Genomic DNA, 22204 nt, shown 5'->3' with positions numbered 1-22204 from the left:
TGGGAAAATTTTTTCCAATCAAATGGACCCAAGAAACAAGCAGGGGTAGCAATTCTAATATCTAACAAATTAGACTTTTAAAAAATCAATCAAAAGAGACAAAGGAGGTAATTACATACTCATCACAGGAAAAATCCACCAAGATGAAGTTTCAATTCTGAACATCTATGCTCCATATACAAAGGAATCCACGTTCATAAAAGAAACATTACTAAAACTCAAATCATATATACAGTCCCACACACTTATAGTGGGAGACTTAAACACCCCACTTTCACCAATAGACAGGAATACCAGACAGAAACTTAACAAAGAAGTAAAGGGGATAATAGAAGTTATGACACATTTGTGATTAACAGACATTTATAGAACATTCCATTCAAATAAAAAGAATATACCTTATTCTCAGCACCACATGGAACCTTCTCAAAAATCTACCACATACTTGGCAACATAACAAACCTCAACAGGTACAAAATATTGAAAAAACTCCATTCATCTTATCACACCACCATGCGTTAAAATTAGAATTCAACAACAACACAAATTGAAGAAAACCTACAAACCCATGGAGATTGAATAATGCACATTTGTACCATTCCTGTGTCAAAGAACAAATAAAAAATAAATTAAATACTTTCTAGAACTCAATGAGAATGAATACATAACATACACAATCCTATGAGACACTTTGAAAGCAGTGCTACAAGGGAAGTTCATAGCACTAAGGACCTACTTCAAGAAACTGGAGAATAGTTACACTAGTGAATTAACAGCACAGCTGAAAAAGCTCTAGAACACAAAGAAGCAAACTCACACAGGAGGAGTAGGCACAAGGAAATAATCAAACTGAGGTCTGAAATCAATAAATTAGAAACTAGGAAAACAATACAAAGAATCAATGCAATGAAGAGTTAGTTCTTTGAGAAAAATCAACAAGATAAACAAACCTTTGTCCAAACTTACCAAAAGGCAGAGTATGAACATACAAATTAACTAAATCAGAAACAAAAAGGGGAACATAACAAAGGACTCTAAGGAACTTCAGAGAATAACCAGGTTATACTTTGAAAACCTGTGCTTCACAAAATTCAAAATTTAAAGGAAATGGACAACTTTCTGGATATGTATTACTTGCCAAAACTAAATCAAGAACAGATAAGCAATTTAAATAGACCTATAACACCTATGGAAATAGAAGCAGTCATCAAAAGTCTCCCAACCAAAAAAAGCCCAGGTACAGATGGAGTGAGTGCAGTATTCTACCAGAAATTCAAAGAACACACCTTATAAAAATTCTTCTCAAGTATTCCCCACAATAGAAGCAGAGGTGTCTTTGCCAAACTCTTTGTACGAGTCCACACAAAGTCACAACTAAGAAAGAGAACTTCAGACAAATATCCCTCATGGACATGGATGCAAAAATACTCAATAGCATACTGACAAATAAGATCCAAGAACACATCAAAACAATCATTCACATCCATCAAATAGGTTTCATAACAGGGATGCACAGATGGTTCAACATATGCAAATGAATCAATGTAATCCACCATATAAACAATCTGAGAAACAAGAATCACATGATCATCTCACTAGATGCACAAAAAGCCTTTGACAAAATCCAACACATCTTCATAATAAAGGTCTTGGAGAGATCAGGGATAACAGAAACATACATAAACATAATGAAAGCTATATAAAGCAAACCAACAGTCAACATCAAACTAAATGGACAGAAACTCAAAGCAATTCCTCTAAAATCAGGAACAAAACAAGGCTGTCCACTCTCATCATACCTTTTCAACATTGTACTTGAAGTTCTCACTAAAGCAATACAACAACAAAAGGAGATCAAGGGGATAAAAATTGGAAAGGAAGAGGCCAAATTTCACTATTTGAAGATGATATGAAAATTTACATAAATGATCCAAAAAAACTCTACCAGGGAATTTCTACAGCTGACGAATACTTTCAGCAATGTGGCAAAATACAAGTTCAATTCAAGAAATCAGTAGCCCTACTCTATACAGATGATAAAATGCTGCGAAAGAAATCAGAGAAATATTACCCTTTACAATTGCCACAAACAACACAAAATACCTTGTGGTAATGCTAACTAAACAAGTAAAAGACCTGTTTTGCAAGAACTTTGAGTCTTTAAAGAAAGGAATTAAAGAAGACATCAGAAAATGGAAAGATCTCCCATGCTTTTGGATAGGTAGGATCAATGTAGTAAAAATGGCAATCCTGCCAAAAGCAACCAAAGATTCAATGCAATCACCATTAAAATACCAGCACAATAATTCCCCGACCTTGAAAGAACAATAATCAATTTTGTGTGGAAAAACAAAAGACCCAGGATAGCCAAAACAACCTTATTCAGCAAAGCAACATCTGGAGGCATCACCATCCCTGACTTCAAGCTCTATTATAGAGCTGTAGTTCTGAAAACAGCTTGGTATTGGCACAAATATATACAGGTAGACCAATGGAATCGAATTGAACACCCTGATATTAACTCATGCATGTATGATCTTTGACAAAGAAGCTAAAATTATACAATGGAAAAAAAGAAAGCATCTTCAAAAAATTTGCTGGTATAACTAGATGCAGGCATGTAGAAGAATACGGATAGATCCATGTCTATCACCATGCAAAAAGTTGAAGTCCAAATGGATAAAAGGCCTCAACATAAATCCAGCAACACTAGAAACACTTAGAACAGAAATTGGGTGGTACCCTTGAAGGAATTGAAACAGGAGACTGCTTCCTGAACATAACACCAGTAGCTTAGACAGTGCGATCAACAATTAACACACGGGACCTCCTGAAACTGAGAAGCTTCTGTAAGGCAAAGGACACAGAAAACAAGACAAAAAGGCAGCCCACAGAATGGCAGAATGGGAAAAGATATTCACTATCCCCACATCTGACCGACAGTTCATCTCCAAAATTTACAAATGCAACAAGTAAGCTTCAAAACAGCAAAGGATACAATTAAATGTGGGCTACAGAACTTCATAGAGAATTCTCAATAGAGGAGTCTAAAACGGCTGAGAGGCACTTAAGAAAGTGCTCAACATCTCTAGCCATCCGGGAAATGCAAATCAAAAGACTCTTTGATACTATCTTATTCCAATCTGAATGGCTATAATCAAACACTCCAATGAGAGTTTATTCTGGAGAGGTTGTGCAGAAAGGGGAACACTCTTCCATTGCTGGTTGGAGTGCCAACTCGTACAACCACTTTGGAAATCAGTACTGAGATCCCTCAGAAAAATGGGAAGAAGCCTACCACAAGACCCAACAATTCCATTCTTAGGCTTGTATCCAAAAGATGCAAATTGATACAACATGAACATCTGTTCCACTATATTTATAGCAGCATTATTTGTAATAGCAACAACTTGGAAGCAACCTAGATGCCCCGCAACCGAAGAGTGGATAGAGAAAATGTGGTACATTTACACAATGGAGTACTATTCAGCAGAAAAGAAAAACAATGGAATCCTGAGATTTGCAGGCAAATGGATGGCACTGGAAGAAACGATCTTGAGTGAGGTAACCCAGTCACAAAAAGACAAACATGGTATGTACTCTCTCATATATCAATTGTAGACATAGATCTGGGGAATGCTAGCCTACAATCCTATGGCCAGAGAGTCTGGGGAACAGAACCTTCATTCAATGGCTGATGGAAACAGAGGCAGACTCCCACAGCTAAACACTGAACTGAAATCAAGGAATCCAGTGACAGAGAGGGAGGACTGATGACCAACGGCATTAAGACTGGGCTGGTTTAACCCCCAGAAACAGCTGACGTGACAAAGGTTAGCTCTTGAATCCCAGGTTGATTCCTGGGAATCCAGCATGGGACTGATCAAGACCCCTTAAATGTGGGTGACAGTGAGGAGGCCTAGGCAATCTATGGGGCCTTGGTAGTAGATCAGTATTTATCCCTGGCATACAAATATACTTTCGGTGTCCATCCAACATTGAGAGATGCACTCTCATCCTGGACTCTTGGGGAAGGGTCTAGGCCCAGCCCTGGATGAAATAACAGACTATGGACACCCCCAAGAAAGGTCTCACCCTCCCTGAGGAAATTAGGGGGTATTTGGGTGGTTGGTGTGAGGGCATGGGAGGAGGGGAGGGAAAGGTAAAGGGAACTGGGATTGACATGTGAAGCAACCTTATTTGTAATTTAAATTTAAAAATAAAAATTGAAAAAAAATAATTTTTTCCAGAGTGTGGTGATGCAAACCTTTAAACCCAGCACTTGAGAGGCAGAGACAGACCAGTCTCTGTGAGTTTGAGACCAGTCTTGTCCTCAAGAGCTAGTTCCAGGCCAGGCCCCAAAGCCACAGAGAAACCCTGTCTCAATACCCCCACCCAAAAAAGAATTTATTTTCTACATATATCTGAAATAAATATGTATATTTCATATACAAATATGAAAAGAGGTCATGAATTTGAAAGAGAACATGAAGTGGTCTGTGGGAGGATTTGGAGTGAGGATTAGGAAAGAGGAATTTATTTAAAAGTATAAAAATAATTTAAAACATTTTAAATAAGTTTCTGAAATTTATCAAGTGGTATAGTTTTGAGGTAACTATGTTACAGATTTTCAGTTTTTCACACAGCAATGATTTTCCCAGGTCAAATATTTGAGCCAGTTGGTTGAAATTCTTTGTCCAACTCTTTTGTGTCTTCAGTTGATGAACCTATTATAGAGAATAATTTTTGTTCTCAACTTTTTAGTGACATTATTAGCTGCAATATGATAACTTCCTGTGTCAGTAGATATTGTACTAGAATGCACTAGTATTATAATCGAATGCCTGTGATAGGGAGACAGTCTCGATTTACTCACTGCTTTTGAAAGACCCCAGCAGGGATACTTTCACGGAAGGGAGACCTGAACCCAAGGAACAACGAGACCACGAGCTTGGATGCAACAGCAAGAGGCTTTATTAGTAACACACGGGTACCCGGGCGTCTCAGTCTTGGGGAACTGAGCGCGCCGAGCTGGGGACTCAGGGGTTCTTTTATAGCAAAAAGCGCAGTACAGAAGTGAGAAGCCTAGTAACAGGACCCTGATTGGGCAATTTAAATGAGGCTAGGGCTCAGAGCACGGGCGATTGTGGTTTTTCTTGGAACTCAAGTCTCGGCCTTGGCCCTATCTGAGGAACAATTGGTCTCTGTGTTTGCTCAACCCTGCTGGGCTGGCCATCCGGTCGCAGACACCCGGCAGCCTGTGTCCCTGGGCAGAGCTCCCTTCTGATAGCAATGACTATTCAGCTGTGGGGACCTTGGGCTGAGCTCCCTTCTGATAGCAATGACTATTCAGCTGTGGGGACCTTGGGCTGAGCTCCCTTCTGATAGCAATGACTATTCAGCTGTGGGGGAAACAGAATTTTCCATAAGCCTCAGCTGCCTGTTTAGACTGGGCCAGGGTCTTTCACTTTGTAGCTACCAGACATTTGTCAGGCTACATGCAAGACTTCATGGTAATGAAAAAATATTTTCAGAAGACCAGGTAGGCTAACCCATTGGAGACCTTCCCTTTCTGGATTCCTCAGACAGTCACCCCTTAAAACCGTAGTTCATGATGCCAAACCAAATAGGCTGTCCACCAGCAAACCTTAATCAGTTTATAACTTCCATAAGACCCAATAATCCAATTTTTCCTCCTCCCTTTGTTGTATTTGATCCAGGCTTCAAATCCAGCAGAAACCATAGGCCACAACTCCCTGGATACCAGATAAGCTGTCAGCCTGCTGACTTCCTCCACTCTCTTGTTGCTGCACCATAGTAACTCCAATCTTTCTTATTTTTGACCTGCCCCAGCCCCCCACTGGGGCAGAAAGCCCCTGCTTAACAAAAGAGCAGGACAATCAACAGAAGTCCTATCCCAAGCTCCACAGGCAAAACAGGCCAGAAAACAGAAACTAAGGAACAAAACACTCACTCAACAAAGATAAAGCTGAAAATCCTAACTTATATGTATAATCATCCCAAACCCAGGGACCTAGACTCCAGAAAGAGAACGCAATCAACAACAGCTAGTGCAAATTGTAACCACCAGAGCCCAGCTATACTACTATAGTAAGCTCTGAATATTTCACCACATCTGAAACATAAGAGAAAAGACATAAAACCAATTTATGAAGATAATAGGGTCCTTAAAGGGGAATTCAATAAATCCCTTAAAGAGATTAAAGAAACCCAAAATTGGAGGAATTGTGTACATTTCTTAAAGAAAGCAAAGAAAAAAATAGTTGAACAAAATGAATAAAACTTTTCAGGACTTTAAATATGAAAAAGTAGCAATAAAGAAAAAATTGAAAGAATTAAGAGAAAGAGAAATCTCGGTAATTGACCAAGAGCTGCAGAGCCAAGCTTCAGAATATAAGAATGTAAGAGATGAAAGAGATGTATTTCAGGCATGGAGGACACAAATGGAAAAATTAGATACTTTTGTCAAAGAAAATGTTATATCTAAAATAATTTGGTCACAAAACCTCCAGGGAACATAGGACACTATGAAATGGTCAAACCAATGAATATCAGGAATACAAGGAAAAGAATCCCAGTTAAAGAACCACAAAATATTCTCAACAAAATCATGAAAGAAATTTTCCCTAATATAAAGAAGAGGCCTGTAAAGTTACAAGAGACATATATAATTCACAAATAGATTGGAGGAAATAATGAAGTCCTCTTGCCATGTAATAAACAAATCACTCAGTGCACAGAACATTAAAAAATTTTAAAAGCTTTAGGTAAGAAACAATAAGTAACATATAAAATATAGACCTATTAGATTTGCACTTGACTTCTGAATGGAAAATCTAAATGTCAGAAGGCTCTGGACAAATGACATGCAGAATCTAGTGGAACACAGATATAAACCTAGACAAATATATCCAGAAATGTGGCATTGATGACAGATGGAGATGAAATATATTCCATTGTAAATTCTATATACATTAACTATATTCTATATACTCTATATACTCCAAATTCTATATACTCCAACAAAAGATACTATAGCCATGACAACACAGGTTATAAACAACCTTATAAAAACAAAATCAAAAGAAGGGAAGCACATGCACGCACATGCACACACATACATACACACACACACACACACACACACACACATACACATACACACACTACTACCACCACCAGCAATAACAACAACAAAAAAAATTAACAATCATTGGTTATTGTTATTTCTCATTATAAATGGACTCAATTATCCAATAAAAGGACACATACTAATGGAAAAATATGAAAACATGATGCATTTTTCTGTTTCATATAGGAAACCCACCTAATAATCAAACATATATATGACCTCAGTGTAAATGGTTGGGAAAAATGTCAACAAATGAACCTAAGAAACAAGCTGATGTAGCAAGTACAATATCTAACAAAGTAGACACCAAATCAAAGTTAATCAAAAGAGATGCAGAAGGACACAGTTAATTCTCATTGCAGGAAATATCCACCAAGATGACATTTTAAATCTTTACAACTATGTGCCAAATGCAATGGCATACATTTTTAAAAGAAACATTACTAAAGGTTATATCACACACTAGCCTCCACACATTAGTATTGTGAGAATTTAATAGCCTACTCTCATCAGTGGACAAGTTGTATGGAGAAAAATACTGGAATTAACTGATATTTTAAACCAACAGTACCTAACATATCTACAGTGCATTTCAACCAAACACAAAAGAATATACATTCTTCTCAACACCTTCACCTTAAAGAACTTTCCCCAATATTTACTACATGCTTGATTACAAAGTAAATATCAACAGATACAAGAAAATTGAAATATCCACCTTCATCTTATCATAGTACCATGAACTAAAGCTGGATTTCACTGATAAAAGAAACAAAAGAATGCCTACAAACTTGCGGAAACTGGTCAACTCTCTTCTGAAGTATCACTGGGTAAAGACAGAAATAAAGAAAAAAAAAGTAAAGACTTGCTACAATTCAATGAAAGTGAATGCACAACATATCCAAATTTATGGAAGCAGTTCTAAGAGGAAAATTCATAGCATTAACTGCCTATATTAAACAATTTGGGATCTCTTGTGAACAACTTAACACCACAACACAAAGTTGTAAAACAATAGGAAGCAAGCATTTCGAAGAGGACTAGACAGCAATAAATAATCAAATGGGGGTTGAAATAAATAAAATAAAAACAAAGAGTTGGGTCTTTGAGGAAATCAACAAGATAGGCAAACTCTTACCCAAAGGAACTAAAGAGTAAAGAGATAATATCCAAATTAACAAAATCAGAAATGAAAGGCAGACATAATAACAGGTATTTTGGCAATGGTGGCTCAAAACTTGTGAAACTGGCCAACCAATTACTGGTCTAATTTTAAGAGGAAGCTTTGAAAGGGAGCCAATACTCAACAATGCCTGGATGGCCAAGAAACAGAAGCTGGATGACACCGAGACCAAACAGGACTGGCAAAAAAATGTCAATGAAATAATTCCTAGTGATATTCTGCTATACTCATGTTTTGGTGCCTTGTAGAGTTTTCATCAGAGAGGCTTCCTCCTGAAGAAGATGGAAGAATATACAGATACCCATAGGCAAACACTAGTTGAAGCCCGGAGACTGACATGGACCAGGAGAAGGAAAGATTATAGGGGCCAGAGGTGTCATGGACACCTGAACGTGGCCCACAGAATATACTAAGCAAATCTGATAGGGACTCAGTGACTGAAGCAACAAACTCAGATCCTCCATGGGTTCATTCTAGGTTTTCTGCATATATGTAATGTCACTTATTTTTGAGACTTTTGTTTGATTACTAACAGTAGGAGTGAAAAGTATCTCTGATTCTGTTGCATACCGTTGAAATTCTTCCTCCTACCGTTTGACTAGTTCAGTCTTGATATGAAAGTTGTGCTTATTCATATTGTTTCTCATTATGCTTAGTTTCCTTGATATCTTTTGGAGGCCTGCCATGTTGAATGATACCTATGCAAATAGTTTTTAAAATAGATGGCATTTTGGTAATTTTCCATAATTTAATGCCTTCATGTGTGGTGACGATGTGTTTGTTCTGATGTGTTGCTGAGCTAGCCTTGTCCTGGACTCAGATGTCACATTAATTTCCCCTGCAACAGGAGATTACAATGCTAGCAGTAATACTGCTTATGAGTAATTATATTGATCTAGGTCCCAAACCACTCATTTTTTATTTAATTTACATTTGGAACCATGTAATGTCAGAACCATAAAGTGCATTTAAAACTAGACTCTCTTCTAGCTATATTCTTATCCATATGTTGGACAAATTATCAGTAATAAATGAATATTACTTTAAATGTCTTTACTTGAGGCTTGAATGTGTATTTGCATTAGAATTGATAGTCACAATATAATGATAATATTGAAGATAGAAAGATAATAGAAACTTTCCTGTTTAAGACTGGTTTTATAAATATTTTGGTAACTGTTGTAATATCATGCAAGCGCTATGTTTTCAAAAGTGACTCTATAACAAATCTATACAAAGAGAAAACCCAGTGAAAGTAATCCTTTTAGCTGGAGGAGGTGATAAGAAGTCAGTACTTAATAATAAATGTAATGAGGAGACTAATTTATCTTTGTTTAGAACTATCCATTTTTTCTTCTTTATAAGTTTTTTTCCATTTTGCATACCAACTAAAGTTTCCTCTCCCTCCTCTCTTTCTGCTTCCCCCACTTCCTCCCCACCCAACCCCCTACCTACTCCTTCTTAAGAGTAAGGCCTTCCATGGGGAATCAACAAAGTCTGGCAAACTGAGTTGAGTTAGACCAAGCCCCTGGCCCCTGTATTGAGGCTGAAAAATTGTAGGGGATTGTATATGATATTTTTCTCCTTAGGATCATTATCTGAAGGTACATCCATCACGGAAAGGAAAGTGCTGTTCATGAGGGTTAAATGCATCCCACTGGAGTCTTTATTCAGACTGGACCTGGCCCATTGGATTGGTGCTTTAGGTGTGAGTCTTTACTATTGTTTGTTCTACCGCTGCCTCCCCCTCTATGTCCACTACTACCACAGTTAGATGTGGGCATTTTGTAATCTAATCAGGTTGATTAATTAAAAAATCCACCAAAATGAAGTATGAAATGAAATGTCAGATCAGTTTAGGCAGAATCCCAGTTCTTGGGCATATCCAATCTTAGAACAATCATGTAAGTGAAATAATAAAAAGAAAAATAATAGGAAATGTCATTTGTTTGATTCTTGATTTCTGTACAAGACCATTTTGGAAAACAGACATAAAAAACATTATTAAAGATATCCTGAAAAATTCAAAACACCAAATGCTCTATAAATATATTTGAGCTGCATTAGACATATCAGCCACCATGGGAGACCTCTAGAATACCAAGGTAATTACAATGGATGCAATGGAAAACAAAGATATGCTTTAAAAAGGAAGTAATCAATAGTATTTAACTGTTCAAGTGAATATGCACAACAAAGACATAGAAAATAATTATTTGTTAATACAATGACCTTAATATTTCTGTCATTTGTACTACTTTGGCAGAAAAGTTCTTGCGATGAACAGGAGATTTCTCTTTTGCCTGGCACATAAGATAAATTTGTGAATACTTCTCAATGCATATAGTGGTGAACAGACTTCCACATTTTGCCTAGAGTGCTTTTCCAGCACTGGAAAACAACAGTTGTGACAACAACAAGAAAGGAAACAAACAAAACAAAACAAAACATCTCTGTGTTGATCTTAATTTAACTCTGCTTCATAGATAAAATACCATACTTATAACATTACATTTTCCCCCAAAGTGAACTGCTAGTTTTCTCCTGTGAATTGAGTTTATGAATGCTGGTATTCTACTGTTGCTAATGTTTAATTTTTTCTTCCTGTTTCATTTGTGTGTGATATAATAGTATCACATATCCACACACCAAAGTAACTGAGGAAGGTTCAAAGTTGAGAACTTGCTCTTAATTTCTTAAACCAGTGGCTGTGCTGAAAGCCAGAATATGATATGCACAACAACAGTTAATGAACAAAGAGGCCATGAGTTTGAAAAACATCAATGAGTTATGGACAAAGGAAATGAAAGTGGGAAATGATCTAATTATATTAAAATCTCAAAAATAGAATTAATTGTAAAATATATAAAAAGGTTAAAAGTCAAGAGATTTGGAACCTTAAAAAGGCATGATATCATACATACAGCTGCACTGGATTGAGAATTTATGTCTGATCATTCAACTGGATGAGAAGACTGAGACAAAAGCACTGATCTTTAGATTTTCTGTTGTGAATTCTCTCTATAGAGAGAGAGAAGGTCCAGCAGTTAAGAACACAGCCTGCTCTTGAGGAGAATTCCAGTTCCCCTTGCAGCATCCATACTAGGTGGCTCACCACATCCAATGTCCCAGCTCTAGGAGATTTGTCAGCCTATTCTGGTCTCTTTGGGTCCCTTGGTTCAAGTGACCATCATCCATCCCCCCATGGACACCTACATAATTAAAAATAATAAAATAAAATTTACAAAATTATATCTGATTAATTTAATAAAAATTGACAAACTACCTAAGTAGAAAGTGTTCAGTGGTAGTTTTGCTAGATTTGGCAAAGAGAATAATGAATTGTACACCATGATTAATGAAATCAGACATATAACTTGATGGCTAGCTGTGCATATGGTAGCTGTGTGTTTCACATATCATTTGGCTTATAGTATAAATCTCCAAATTATCTGCAAGTTAATATAATATTATCATAAAGTGAGATCCATTTCTTTTTACCATTTTCACCAGCTTGTTTCTTTGAAAGCTGGGCTGAGACTTTCATAAAGTTTCAATGATTTCTTTTGTTCTTAGTTTTCAGATGTTTGTCTTATTTTTTCTGTATTTTTTCAAACTACCATGCTCAACTGCTCAGTTCCTGTCTTACAATTTGAAATGCTTTATTTATTGGAGTGCTTTCATACAGCTGGGAATTTACATAGTTAACTTTAGAGAAGCTTGACTTCAAAATAAACAACAGCAATTACTTATTTCCTATCTTCTGAATCATCCTTTTAAAATTCGTTGGCAGTTTCAAGCATGCACATAATATATTTTTGTCACCTACCCTCTCTCCCTCCAATACTTTCTGTGTCACCAAACACATTTTCCTCCCAAATTAATAACATTTTAATTAATAGACATTGTGGCAATCCACTGAATACATTTAATAAAGCACTTGTGTAAGTGGTCATTCACTGATGCCAGGACTAACTACCAATAATTGCCACTTTCCAAAGAAAAGTTACTCTCTTTCCTTTCATTTTTCTGCTTGATTCTGTGTACTGTGAGGCAGACTCAAATGATTCATAGATGTGAAATATAAATAAATTTTAAATATTAACATTTCAGTTTTATGTATATCTGAAAATCCCAAGATGGTGCTACATTGGACAAAAACCTAATAAGGAAAATTATAAAGGAATTAATGATCTTCCTCCAGGGGTGAAAAAAATTCAGTCAACAATAAAAGAAAAGTCATGTTTCTTTCATGTTTTAATTCCCTTATGCTACTCAAGTTTACCTTAAATTTTATGTTTGAATTTAGTGTCATGGACTATATTTTGCTCAAGATTTGGGGCTGTCTGTTGTTGCCCTTTCATATCTTAATTTTTCAAATACCTTTCTAATAATTCCTTAGCTTCTCTGGTGCAACATATCTTACAGCATTCCTTCAGTGTTATTCCTTCACTTTTGGCCCTTTTCCACAATGACAGGTCCACAGAAAGAACCCTGAAACATGGTTGCCATGGCAGTAAGGATTTACTGTGCTGCCTAATACATGTTTGCTACGAAGAATTTTAGAATATATGCCTTCAGTTCAAGTAAATGCAAAATTATCACATTTAACAGAAAATTAAATACAATACTAGGATTTAATATTCCTGAAAGAAGCATTTTATCTATTTGCCTCTAGTTCTTTATAAGTTATTTAATCTGAGAGCTGTGGTTTATTTGGTTGAGATCTTATGTCTGACATTTTTGCTGCAAAGTTATTTGCTACAAAGTAGTAAGTCAGTGAAAGTAGAATATGAATTTGAGGGCTAGATTCAGAAAATTCTGAGACAAAGTCAAGTACTCCAATAGCCATGATGAAATGGAACACATTAACACTGTATTATGTTAAAAGTTAACAAAGAAAAGTGGCTAAGTTTATCTACTTGCATGCAAAATTTACTCTGCTACCTCAGTTACAGTCGATGTGAATATGAGACAGCTGGTCTTACTGTACCCATAGTCAGGAAGCAGAAATACAAGAAATTGTACTGAGTTCAGAAAAATCAAAGTTTATCACCAATTACCCATATTATGCTCTTAAGCTCTACCACAAGTCTTGCCATCAGCTTAGGATCAAGTGTTCATGTACATGAATTTAAGGTGACAATACATATTCATATAACTGTCCCTGACCTAATAGACTCTGGGTCACAGAACCTCTCTGGAATCCTGGTGCAAGAATCCATCATGCCCCCATTATTTAATTTTAAAGGCCTCTAAAACTAATGCAACATGGGCAATGATGCCAAGTTCTTTTGCTGGATCAGGATGCAGCTTGGCCCTCTTCGACTACAGATACATAGGTTTCTGTATGTGATCCTGAGAAAGAATTCTCTATATGGTACCTTCCATCAAAAATTCCTTTGGCAGAGTACTCAGGTAGGCTTGATCCTGCTGCCTTCAGTTTGTGGGATCTTGCCATCAGAGCACCTGCTATCAACCCTAAGAAGAATAGGGGGTTTCTTATAAGCTGTGCTAATTAGCCAAGTAATTACAGTAATCCATGCCATTCTGGGATCAAACATTCAAACACAGGAAGTAATGAAGTATATTTTATAGTCAAATGGCAATTGTGACTATCAGGATTGAGGTATAATAAGGTCAAGATTCCCTGCTAATATTATGCATATTTCTGTAAATTAGCCAAAAATACTTGGTTTCACATATTTTGGTTTTGGAAATACAAGGATATAGGGGTCAGTGTTTTCAAAACCTTAGCTTAACCTTTATATTTATATCATTGTTTTTTATACACTAATGAATTTCATTCATGCACAGATGCTAGGGAGTCCACCAGACATCAAGTGTGATTATTTAGAACTTAGAAAAGAAACATAAATAAGACCATTACCCCTGCTGGTCACTTTAACAACCTCTAACAAAGAGGAAAGAGTAGCATTTAAAGTTTAAAACTACATCTGCAAGGAGTTGAAGAATAGAACATAAATCCTTGCTGCTTCTTTCAAATAGACATAAAATTGTTGCACTGTTAATATCAGTATAAGAAGAAGGTGGTCAGAGAAAATGTGTTATCAAGGCAAGTACTTTTTGTGAGTCCCCTATAATAGTTGCCTTAGGGTAAGACTGGACTTTATTTTCTACCTTAATATATGTGGCCTGGACATTGCATGTTTTCCCTCACATCTTTTGTTCTATTTATCATGATGCAGTGCATGCTTGAAATGTAGTAGTTATTGCCTAAAGAACCAAATTAATGTCTACTGAAGACTAAGGTACTTAGAGACATCACTCATTGACAACAGGTAAGGTTCACACTTTAGATAAGATAGAAGTAAGATGCTAAACTTTATGAATAGATTCAGCAATAATTTGAAACTGGGAATTGTATATGCTTGGCACTACAACCTAATATAGAAATTCCAAAATTTAACTTACTTATTGACAAATAAATCAATGTATTGTTCAAACTAATCAAAAGGGGTATATATTTATGTTCAATGTAAATGTGATATTTTATATTAATTTGTCTCTTCACTGAGAGCAGAACAATGGATTTCCTGATAATTCTGGTTTTTTTCATTGTGCAAGATGACATTTACAAAAATGTTTCTGGATCTTTGTTTCTGATAATATACTTCTATATATTTCCGAGTCCACCAAAATCACAATAGTTAATGAAAGGAACATTTAGTTGTTTTTGTTAGTTCACATTCTAACAAAGGGTAGCATATTTATTCTAACTTGTTTGTGCTTCTCGTGTATTGAATGGAAGAAAATTATTATCCTGGCACCTTGCCAAAGAAAACATCTCCTTGTATAAAGCCCACAGGCCTTAAATTTTTGAAATAAGGTAAAATTAAGAAATTTGCCTTATTAAAAAAGTGGAGTCATCAAAAATAATTTGTCTATTTATGTGTACTCCACCCTTAATATTTTTACATCTTAGAAAAGAGGTAAGAAAAAAGTTGTAAACATAGTCAACTTCAGTAATACAGACTCGATATGAATGCATACTAATGTGATAAGGTAATAGGAAAAAGGGAATAGTGATCACATTTTGTTTTTATAAAATTTTAAAATATTCTTAATTTCAAAGCGCAATGAAAATAATACATAAACAATGTCAATGCTGTCATTCATTGTCCTTTCAGGAAGTTAAAAACAAAGGTGAACTACAATTTTCTTTAGTATGTAATAGAAAAAATTGGAGGTTGCAAGAGATTTCAATGAATATTATAAATGTATCCATTGAAAATTTAGAGTATTTTACAATTATACATTGAACTTGTATGTGAATATTATAAGCATCTAATGTCATATATAGAATTTTTCTGCCTTTTCGCCACGAGGATATTCTATTAAGTGGGAGAGCATAGCTGCTACAAAACATTGTTCCTGGGAGGTTTGTAAAAACCTTGAGCTATCAGCTAATTTTGTTATGTGGAAAGCACTACATTATGGGATGACTCTAACTTAAATAAAGAAATCTGCTAACAAAAAGTGCCTTCAGTAGACTCTAGGCCATAAAAAGAGGTATGCTATCTTTTCGGTTGCAAAAGCTGGGAAACACTAGAAGAAAGGATGGAAAGAACATTATATTTAGAGATAATGTTTTGCATAAAATAAAAGGCTTGTTTCTAACAATTTTCCTGTTAAAAGATATGTAATTTATGGGATATTTAATGTATCTATGCATAATAAAATTAAATGTTTGTTATACATGATTGTATTTTGGATTACAGAGAGAAACACGTGTTTGTTAAGAACCAATAGTCGTATAAAATACATAAATTATCCACATTAAAGTACCAGTAATCAGAATATTTTAATTAATGGATGGACTAATGAAAACAATTCAATTAGATGCACACATGACTTTTCTCCTTCGGTGAAGTAATAACAGCACCATGTGCAGATGTTGTCTTCCTTCTGACCAGTACAGACCAGAATTCAACCAATAGAGTATATAAAGCAGATGTGCTGTCTTCCTGGTGATCATAAATTGTTCTATATTTCTTCATGACATTTCCATGACTTTAGTTTCCTTTAATACAGTCTTAAGTAAGTACATTGGGTATTTCATTTTATTCATTTCTTGGAAGCTGAAATTTTCTGCAAACATTCTGCAGTATAAAGATTGAAAATTGCCTAATTAAACAATGTCTCATAACTTATTCCTGCTTCCAAATGATGCGTAAGAGTTCACGTGGCACAGAAACCCTAGACTGCAAGAGAGCAGTCTGTGACTATTCACGACTATGACTACACATGATTTACTCTAGAAGCCTATTTTTTCCACTTTTCATCAGATGATAAATCATTATCATTATCCAAGACACAAGTATTACTGTTTTGAAAAGCTCATGGGGAACCTTGGGTGGGGGACGTTGGCAGATTCCATGGCACAGGAGGGTGATTGGGGCCTGGGGACAAATGTGTCAGGCAGACAGAGCTTAAGTAAGAAGTTTTATTCATAAAGGGAAGCAGGGAGAGGTAAAGAGATCTAGAGACAAAGAGAGGAAAGAGAGAAGAGTGAGACATGAAAAGTCCTGTCTGCACCAGGGGAACATCAGGAAAAAGTGAGGAAAAAGAGAGCATGAAAGAGGAGAGCATGAAAGAGAGATGGAAAGTGAGAGCAAAAGGAGAGATTATGTGAGTAGGGTCTTTCTTCTAAAGGCATCCTTTGCACACTTTTAGCCATGGAACGCTGGACTGACCAGATTACTTCCTGAATGCATTCTGCAAGGTAACACGGGCAGGACAGCATAATGCCTGAATCCTTACAGTTAGTAAATTGTAAGCTTGATAAATTATTTTATTTTCTGGGGAAAAAGTCTTATATAATAATTTTCTATTGATGATGCCAGTATACCATACAATGGGATAAAAAGTTTGTTTTCATTGTGTTATCCCTATAATACTATACAATAAATCACCTTAACAAAAATGTACATATTATTTAATTTGGTTTGGTTTATTTGTCCATCTACTTGTTTTTTCAACATTTCACCAGGGCCAAAAGAGCTTTAAAAACCTGTTTTACTGTTCTCTGAATAAAAGTATTAGATGTTGAACAAGAGAGTTATCTCAGAGAGTAAAATGCCTGTCCTACAAGCATCAGTACCTGCTTGCAGATTGCCAGCACTCAATAAATATTTCTCTAACAGTGCACTGGCTGGTCAGAGAAAGCAGATCCCTGGAGTGTGATGAATAGACAGGCTACATCCAAATTCAGTAAGCGATTCTATGTAAGAAATCAATGTGGAGATTTACTGAAAACACACACGATATGCTTCTCTAGCCCACACACATATAAACACACTTTATATACATCTACATGTATGGGCATGCACATACACATGAACACTAATGCATATATTGAACACACACTACTTTTGTAATAAAAATGCTTGTCACACAGTTAGACACTAAGGAAAAGTTGATTGACTTAACTTAAATCCCATACACAGCTTTGTGCTATAATGTTTCTATTTGCAATCTTTATGATGTCATCATTGATTCCAATTTTAATAGGCCAATGGTTCTCTTTTAAGGGCTTATGCTGTACCAACTGGTAAATTGCTTCCTCTTAGCATCATATCAAAATCAATTCCTTGCTTTCACATATAATGATTATTTCATTCCTTTTTGCTTTGTTTTTCCTTTTTTTTTTCTGTTTTTGGTTTTTTGAGACAGGGTTTCTCCGTATTATTTTGGAGGTAGTCCTGGCACTTGCTCTGTAGACCAGGCTGCTCTGTAGATTCACAGAGATCGACTGCCTCTGCCTCCCGAGTGCTGGGATTAGATTATTTCATTCTTTATATTTGTTTTATATCTTTTTTATGTCTCTTACAATACAGTTCTACAAGACAGACGTTTCGTAGCTTCCAGAGTCACATGTCTTTTACTTACTTCACAAAACATCTAACAGCCGTAGAATCACATATCCACTTCATAAATGTGTGATGCTGATGGTAACAACTGTGAGCAGAGCTGGTCTAATTAATAATTCAGGAAACAAGAAGAATCTGGGAAGCCTAGCAGTTAATGGGGAAGAAAATTCATGTATTTTTATGGATTTCAAGTGAAGGAATCATCAGCATGCTAAACTTATCAAAGTCAAGACCTACAGATATAACAAGGTAATAACATAACTGCATGAATACAGAGCAGTGCCTTAGGTTAATTTTCTGAGTACCAAATAAAGTCTTCCCAAATATTTCAAATTTTTTTATATTACAGAATGATTGAGAAGTCAGGGTAACAGTGAATATGAAAATGACACAGGTTCTCTTAAAATGCTTTTTTATGAATTTGTTAATATAAAGTTCAAATGCTGCAAAAAGGTACAAATTAGCCCATTCAACAGTAAACGTTTTGCTTCCTGGTGCTTGAGTGATTATATTCCAGTGATCCTACTCCATGGAGGGCACTGAAATTAGTTGAGAAGATTTGTTCATATAGGCTGGAGTCACCTTTATTTGTAATGATTTTCAGACTGAAATCCAAGTTGAAGTGATTAAAAAATTCTACAGAACTTTCCTAGTTAATTGTAGCAGTCACATAAAATGCCTTGAATTTATTTAAGTCTATATTTTGTCATATCTAATATTATTCGTTTTGTCACCATAAGTGGGAATAGTGCAAGAAGCATTATGGGTTTCCAGTGGGTGAGGAGAAAATATGTGACTTATTTTCATCCCATCCAAACTTTGTTGAGCTAATGCAGGACTCAATATAACTAGGACACTGTTATGCTGTCTTTGTTCTTATCAATGAATTCATTTTATAATCTTATGGTAATGGTCACCCATGGGAGCCCTAGAAAAATTTTGCTGGTCACAGTTTGAAGACAGCAATCCCAATCACCCTTGTAGCTGCATATGTAGACAGACGATGATCAGAATTCATAAAAATAAAACACTACAATATAATATTTTAGAGTCCAGAGATTAAAAATACACACAGTAAAATTCCAGTTTTCCTAACGAACAGGCTAAAAGAAGAACTCTAGACTTAAGTTCTATCTCAGGGTCATGGCACTTCATTGTACCTCCAGTGTGGAAGGTAAAACTCTCCAGCAGAATGTAGAGTAGTTGCAATAGACATGCATGGAAGTTTTTTGGTTTAGTGCATGCAGAGTGCACATGAGACATATTAATATGCTAACATTAATATATATAATTAATATAATAGCAAAAAAGAAAGGAAAAACCAAGGAAAGAACAACAACATGCACTTGCTAATTTTGTGGAACCAAACATATATTCCATGATATTTGAAAAATAAACTGAACTATCAATTGGAGTTTTCTACTTATTATTTACATAATATATACAGACTATTTCTGAAAATGAAATCTAAGCTGTTAGTATGTGCACCACTGAGATTAGCAAGGAAGACTGGAGTTCCTTATAAGGGAATGCCAAGACTTTAAGCTTCTCTCATTGAAAATAGGATCAGTAGTTCTGAGAATGACATTCAGAAGCTGCAATTTTAGCTCAGCATTTAAGCATTTTGTAAATTCTAGACTGGGATTATCTGTCAAGTGAGGGAAGAAAGAAAGGGAAGGAGAGAGGAAAGAGAAAATATTGAACTTTCTTGTGACTTTTAGATATTTATCAGTTCAAGACCAATCCTCAGGTTCCATATTGCAGTACTGGTCTGTTGAAAAAAAATTTCACAGTTACAAGACACATGTCCTCATGACAGTGGAGAAGATGTGTTAGTCAGCATATATTACTAAAGACAGTGGTGGCTTGTGCCTTTAATCCCAGCACTCAGGAGGCAGAGGAAGGCAGACAATTGAGTTCTAGGCCAGTATGGTCAACAAAGTTAGTTCCAAGACAGCTAAGGCTGTTACACAGAGAAACCCTGTCAAACAACAACAAAAACAAACAAACAAACAAACAAAATATCCCTACAGTGCTTGAACTGGATATTTTCGGGGTGAGGATACCTTTCTCAGCCTAGATATACTGGGGATGGCTTTGGTCTTGCCTCAAAGTAAGGTAACAAAGTTCATAGACTCGCCATGGGAAGCCTTACCCTCTCTGGGGAGTGAATGGGAGTGGGGTGGAATAAGGAAGAGGTACCAAAAGGAGGGGAGAGAATGGGAACAGGGGTTGGTAGGGAAGATGACCAAAGATTTCAAAATAAAAATTGACAATAGTGATATTGTTCTGTAGTCATGTACGATATGAAACATAGAAACCACCTGAGATTAATGCTATCATTAAAATCAGATTAACATCAATTTCATATATTAAAGCCTGAAGCTTATACAAAAACTTAGGAGAATTGGTGACTTTATCAGTTTCAAAAATGTATAATAAAATGAATAGATTTGTGTTTTGGCATTCATTATGCTATAAGTGGCATATAAAAAAGAGAGCTATTATGACAAACACAGAGTGCTACAAGTAAAATGTCACTAGGCAATTACTTTTATAATTAATTTAGTTGCAGCATCCATGGTCATGTGTGTGGAATGATCTATCCTAGCACATGAAAACTATACAGGACAATAGTCATGAATAAAACTGGCTTTTTCTCTCCTAGAAACTGTCAGCTGCCAATGGCTCTCAAAGAGCACCATTGCTATCCAATCTTGGATTTTGGTTGGCTTGATCATGTGCAAGTCTTGTGTGTACAATTCCAGCCACCATGCATTCATAAGAGCTATTGTATTACCATATTCTGAAAATATTATTTTACTGTAGACAGCTCAATCTAGATATTAAATCTTCCTCTCCTGTCTGTTTGTTTTTTGTTTTTGTTTGTTTTTTGAGACAAGGTTTCTCTGTATTGTTTTGGAGGCTGTTCTGGAACTCGCTCTGCAGAACAGGCTGGCATTGAACTCACAGAAATCCACCTGCCTCTGCCTCCCGAGTGCTTGGATTAAAGGCATGTGCCACCAATTCCTGGCTTTCCTTAGGTTCCTTCATGTGAATCAAGCTTGAAATTCAACCAGAAATTCAGTGGTTACTTTTATTATATGCATGCCAATTTTCAAACAGTGTGCATATTTTACCAGGCTGGCCATTGTCATAGCTTGAAAGGTTAGCAATTAGACAAGGTTATTGATGACTTCTCTCATTTTGGAGCATGGATTATGGGAGTATTCCATTAGCAATAAGGTTTCTGGGACATTAGTAGCATAAATTATCTATCTATGTTTTTGATGTGCTGTGTCTCAGAAATAGGGGCTTAACATTGTGTTCTGGTGAATAACTAACAACAATTGCAATGGCCTATAATATTTAGATGCGTCTATGGGAACCAAATGATCAAAAATTCTAAGCATGCTTTTAAAATATGGAATATTTGGAACAAGTCCTAAACTTTTTAGCAAAGAAAAAAATAAACAGGACTTAGACAGAAAATAAGGTGTCAGGATATTTGTTGAAAGTGAATACAAACCCTCTTTGGAATGAGTCAATTTGAATAATTATTTTACCACAGAAATTGTGTTTCTTATGTAAAGCAAACTAATGACACATAATTACTTAAGCAAAAAATAAATTGACACAGGAGTGTTATTTTAGACTAGCTTGGTAAGTACTGTCATCCTAGTATTCAGATAGCTGTTTATTCCTATAGTAAGAGACAAAAGGGAAGCTTCTTTGCTGCTTCTCCCCTCCTCCTACACACCTTAATAGCTATGTGAGATTTTTAGATGAAAATTTTAACCATTTCTACTTTCCACCATGCTGCCTTCCATACCCACCATCTTTGTTTTCTCTTAAAAAAGATACCAAAATCATCTTTGCTGTCCTTACATTCTCAGACTTGTTACCCTCACATTAGGTTGATAAACCCACCAGGAATGGTATCCTTTGGGAAAACTGATTTCTTATCTCCCAACA

This window comes from Mesocricetus auratus, unplaced genomic scaffold (assembly GCF_017639785.1).
Source record: "Mesocricetus auratus isolate SY011 unplaced genomic scaffold, BCM_Maur_2.0 Super-Scaffold_100676, whole genome shotgun sequence".
NCBI lineage: Eukaryota > Metazoa > Chordata > Mammalia > Rodentia > Cricetidae > Mesocricetus > Mesocricetus auratus.
This window is presented reverse-complemented; position numbering follows the sequence as displayed.